The sequence below is a fragment of the Etheostoma spectabile genome, unplaced genomic scaffold (genome assembly GCF_008692095.1).
Source record: "Etheostoma spectabile isolate EspeVRDwgs_2016 unplaced genomic scaffold, UIUC_Espe_1.0 scaffold00002568, whole genome shotgun sequence".
NCBI classification, from domain to species: Eukaryota; Metazoa; Chordata; class Actinopteri; order Perciformes; family Percidae; genus Etheostoma; species Etheostoma spectabile.
The window spans coordinates 24,885-30,447 of NW_022602917.1; the positions used below are offsets into that span (position 1 = coordinate 24,885).

At 39.0% G+C, this 5,563-nt stretch overlaps 2 non-coding genes across 2 annotated transcripts; both read left to right on the top strand.

The window, feature by feature from the left end:
- The first annotated feature begins 2,999 nt into the window (after positions 1 to 2,999).
- On the top strand, positions 3,000 to 3,081 carry trnas-aga (transfer RNA serine (anticodon AGA)). The gene has a single exon. It is a non-coding gene; the product is annotated as a tRNA-Ser (tRNA).
- Positions 3,082 to 4,068: 987 nt separating this feature from the next.
- On the top strand, positions 4,069 to 4,156 carry trnay-gua (transfer RNA tyrosine (anticodon GUA)). Its single transcript is given in 2 exon segments — positions 4,069 to 4,105; positions 4,121 to 4,156. It is a non-coding gene; the product is annotated as a tRNA-Tyr (tRNA).
- The last annotated feature ends 1,407 nt before the right edge of the window (positions 4,157 to 5,563 follow it).

Sequence of the window (5,563 nt, forward strand, 5' to 3'; positions counted from 1 at the left end):
AGAGGCTGTGGAGGGACTGAGATCAGACTCGCCTAAACAGTAAATGAATGAATATGTTCAGTGTGTGACTTATGAAATAGAGAAATTGAAGATATACTTTCCTGTCTTTAAGTCTAAACTGTGTATGATCCACTGTTATTCAGCTTTCTCTTGTTGTGTATTGTGTCTCTCTTATGCTGCTGCATTTAAAGAAAGAGTCATAAGCACCATATACTAGTTAATTTGTTTGTGGTCTTGTGTGTATTTTTTTTAGTTTTACACATTTGAGTGCCTTTTTATGTGTGTGACATGTTAGTTATGGTTCTAATGGTTGATAACGGTTCGTTAATATAATATATATTTTTTAATGTTTTTGCCTATTATGTTTAATTTATCACCAATAAAGACGGATTTTTGTTTACAAAAGGTTTTTCTGAACACCAATGACATTCAAAACGGTGATAACTGAAACAGATATACAACACACCCTGTAGACAGGGTGTATGTGTATGTTTACATGATACATGTGTATACACATATGTATTGCAAACAGACCTAAGTACTACACAGATAAGAACATCTGCCTCTGCAACACCAAAGTGAACATAAAATAACTATAAAATATATAAATATGTACATGCATATGTCACTGTTGTCAAAACCTACACAGTCAACAGACAGAGACGACATCTTGGAAGTTTGTGATTAATACTGTATGATGATGTAACCAAGTGGTGTCCCATTGTATAGGGGTATGTTTTCACCCCTACCCTACCCCCTACCTAGCTCAGTGGTAGAGCTCATGCTTTACATGTATGAGGACCTGGCATCTCCAGCAGGTATTATGGTAGAGTCTTTAAAAGAGCTGCAGAAGATATTACCTCCTGTGGTAATCTGCCTGGTAGGGTTATAGAACGTAGTGGTAGACTAAGACCTCCTGTGGTAATCTGACTGGTAGACAGCACAATAAGCACGTTAAACATACATGTTTTACTTGCTATTTTACAGTGTTTATGTACTTGTACTGTGGTATATGTATTGTGTTATGCTGCAGTTTTTATGGGTGTTACATATTATGAGCACTGTAGTTTCCATTTTTATGGAAGAAATAAACTTGACATGCCATTAAGTTTACTCTTCAACAGGTGGAGACATTTCACTTCAGACACTTAACAGATGCTTTGTTAACAGCCTGGACATAGACTTAATGCAAATACAAAGCATAGGAAGTAGCAGAGGATGGTTTCGGTCCATCGACCTCTGGGTTATGGGCCCAGCACGCTTCCGCTGCGCCACTCTGCTCTGCATGGCTCAAACAAAAGAAATAGTAATTAACTATGATTTTACACGCGCCGAAAGCGGGACTAATGTGCGACGCAAACTTCTACACAATTCAGTGTAATAATAATCTAATTCAGAGCAAAATACCGTAGGGTGCCTGCCACGTCCACACGTGGTGCTGCTCCTAGGTGAATGAGACACTACTCTTGGAGAGAGAAGCTCCGATTTCTCCTGTTGCCAGAGTCTTAACAAAGCAAAACCATTTTATCTCGTAAGAGACTTGCTGTTCTTGCACATAACCGTGTTCCTGTTGCTCCTCACACAGAGAGTGAAATCACGTTAGTAAATGTCTGGTCTTGACATGTTTACAACTTGATTGTGTTTTTCAGCATATTATTTAGGTAGTTTGTTTCCCCATCCTGTATATATTCAAATATTTGTTCTTTTAATCTTATACTATTATTATTTTTCATGTATATTGTACGTATGTTTCATTTATATTTTTAGTCTGTACTGTGTGACTGTTGTACGCTGCTGTAACACTATAATTTCCCTTTTTTCGGATCAATAAATATCTATCTATCTATCTATCAAACTCATCGAAGCAGAAGCGAAAATCCAAATGTCACATTCCGTGCTAGGTCTACACAATGTTGTGATGTTAAAACGTAATTTCGTTCCTCTTTGGTGTTGCATTGCGATAACAAATAGCTACATTTGTGTAAAGTAATCAACAAGCTTCATGTCCGTGTTGAGTAGGGAGGGAAATGTAATGCATACCCCTACGTTTTATCTTCTAATATTTATCATGAAACGAGGAAGCGATATAGAGCCCCAATTAAACAGAAAGTGAGAAAAACAGCAGTGAGAGAAACAAATCAAGGGACTGAAGAGCAGGAAGAGGGAGAGCCAGAGGAGTTTGGGGAGAGGGCATGTGATGAAAGGGAGAGATCTGACACAGAGAGGGATATTCCAGAGGGTGGAGGAGGATGAAGAAGAGGGTGAGGAAGATGAAGAAGAGGGTAAGGAGAATGAAGAGCATGAAAAAGAGAGTGAGGAGAAAGAAAACATAAATGGGACAGAGAGAGGAACAGCCAGAGGGACAGCAAGTGGATCCATGTGGATCAAGTACTGCACCATCAGGTTTGTGATGAAGAAGGTTCTTACTATTTTCAAAGCAGTGCAATTACAATTTCATTGTAGGTCTGCTGTGTGTCCTTAAAATGGTGCTTTCTGCTGTCAAATTATTTTTTTTTGTGTCAATACGGCTCTGTTTCTTTTTTTTAGTACATACTTGGCCTACATTTTGAAATGCATGCAGGTACACATGCATACAGTGGTGTACATGCATTTAGGAACCCATGCTGAAGTTGACTAAAAAGAGGAATTAAAAAAATCATCTTTTGGAAAGTGATCTTAATGCCTTAATTTAATAAAAAGGAAAAAGCCAACCTTTAAGTATACCAAATGCATTGTCCAGCGATGGTGGTATAGTGGTGAGCATAGCAGTAGTTTTCTTTGTATAGTTACTTGCTTTATTTGTCACGAAGTAACCAGAAAGGTTACTTGCCCAACCCAATTGGAAAAAATATTAGATCTCTGTCATGGTACAAACAAGGAGCATTTCAATCAATCAAGCTGCCTCCACGAGGATCCCAGATACAGGCAGTGCACTACGATTTGCAATTTGTTTAAAGTTTATGAACATTTGAGCAAACATATACAGTGCTGCTTTTCAGGTTGTTGTGGCCGAGTGGTTAAGGCGATGGACTAGAAATCCATTGGGGTCTCCCCGCGCAGGTTCAAATCCTGCTGACAACGAAAAGTTATCTTTAAGAATGGCAGCAAACAAATGACACCTCACGGTTTACCAAATTGCAGATGTGCCTTCACAAACAATATTGTGTTATCTCATAGGTACTGGAAGCCACCAATTTCTTGTCTGTGTTACAAGATTTGCAGTGAACGTTGTATTGTCAACTGGTGTGTTACTTTTTGACTATGATTTATACCGTAGCAGTGCAATTATTTTTCCCAGGTTTGATTTCCATCCACCGCAGTTGCATTTACAGGTTTTGAAGCCATATACAACATTAACATTACATGTTTTCCCCAGGTTTCTTCTTTTATTCAGTGATATTTCAATATCCTTGTGGGAGTCATCCCAAAAGGATTAATAAAAATAAGTCTAAGTCTATCTCGGAAAAAAGTTTAAAAAAAATCTGAAAATCTTCAGGGGATGTAGCTTTTGGCTTTTTCCTTGCAAAGGTTTTTTTTCCAACAACATTAACAAGCATACCATTAGTTACGGTGCCGGTGTTTGTCACGATGTGGAGAGCTAATACTTGCAGGTAGTGTGGCCGGGTGGTCTAAGGTGCTGGATTAAGGTTCCAGAATCATCCATCCATCACCTTGCTGAGATTGTTCCATGTTAACCTGAGGTTCAACAAGTAATTGTGATAATCTCTATATTGATCAAAATAATCGTGATTATCACTTTGGCCATAATCGTGCAGCCCAAAGAGATCTAATGTTTTATCAAACCAGGTTTGGCAAGTAACCTTTCTGCTGACTTCTTGTTAAAAAAGCAAGTAACATCACTCAAAGAAAGCTACTGCGATGGCTGGGAATCAAACCCAGGTCAACTGCTTGGAAGGCAGCTATGCTCACCACTATACCACCATCACTAGACAATACAATGTTCACTTCAAATCTTCTAATACATCTGGGCATTGAGACTGAAAGTGCGTCCAGGGGTCCTGTGTTATCACATTCACAAGAATGGGAAGTGCATGTATGTGTGCGCTCCCTTCGATAGCTCAGTTGGTAGAGCGGAGGACTGTAGAGGCAAAAAGCTGAAATCCTTAGGTCGCTGGTTCAACTCCGGCTCGAAGGAGAAGTTTTTTTCCAGAGTTTCCCTTCAGGGATCAATAAAGAATTTCTGATTCTGATGTAGAGATGGACAGACGACCCAAAAACCTAATACTTCTTGCCGAGACATGACATGAAACAAAAAAAAGAGGTGTGGTAGATATGAGCGCAAAAATCCTTTTACGACAGGCTTTACGTGAGATTCATGAAACGTTCGTATCAAGCCAATCAGAGCGTAAGAATGATCGGACATTGATAAATGCAGCAGCTGGAAAGCGACTTGATTTTGCCACTAAGAAGTGATAGTAGTATTTTGATGAATTTGCGTCACGTACGACACTCTTTTCCATCATATTCAATAAATAAACCAGATTGTTCAATCCATTCCTCTACTTCTATGCAAAGTAGTCTCATCCAGGACCTATTGCACCCTAAGCAAGAATCATAAACCTAGACCAATGAACAAGGAGCCATGTCCTGCTTGTTTGTTCCTCATATTTTTCTCAGTTGTTCTGTAGCGTGCAGTTGAAGCAGGATATGAAAAATTGCCAACATGCTGTACTACAATTGTGCTGGCTCCTAATCTGGGTTAATTTAACAATAAACTGGATTTAACAGTACAGATTAGGGTTTGAACAGGTCCTGCCTACAGGGCTCATCCGGGAGTTGAAGCCAGGATCTCTCACACCCAAAGGGAGAATCATACCGCTAGACCAACGAAAAGTAAAATCATTTTCAGCAATTAGCAATTAGCAATTTTCCATCAAGTAAATGTGATCAGTCAGTGACTAGAAAGGCAATTGTTAAGTATTTTGTTTGGCATGTAGTGTTTTATAGCTCCACTGCCATATTGAGCTTTCTGACTATAGTGGACAAAAGACTATTTTTGAAGCAAAACATTTTACCAACATTGGAACTTGAATTTGGGTAAAAAGGAAATGCAGCTTGAAAAGGAAATGCAGCTTGAAAAGGGAATTGCAGCTTGGATTTGTCACTGACTTGAAAGACTATGGTCAGGTAGATTGTCATGGGGTCTTTTCACGGCTCCACTGAACGAGTCAGTTTCCCGATATCATTTGACAACAGGAAACATTTGATACAAAATATTTTTACCAAAACACAGACTTCATTTTGTCAGTAAAAAGTGATAGTAGTATTGTGATGAATTTGCCACGCCGATGACACTCTCTTTTCCATCACACTCAATAAATAAACCAGATTATTCAATCCATGCGTTTACTTCTAGGCAAAGTGGTATCATCCGGGACCTATCGGACCCAACGTAAGAATCATACCCATAGACCAACGAGCCATGAAACACAGAGTTTTAGCAATTTTCCATCAAGGAAATTCAGCTACGATCTGTCAGTGAATAGAAAGGCAATGGTCAAGTAGTTTGTTTGGCATGTAGTGTTTTTTGGGTTCACTGCCA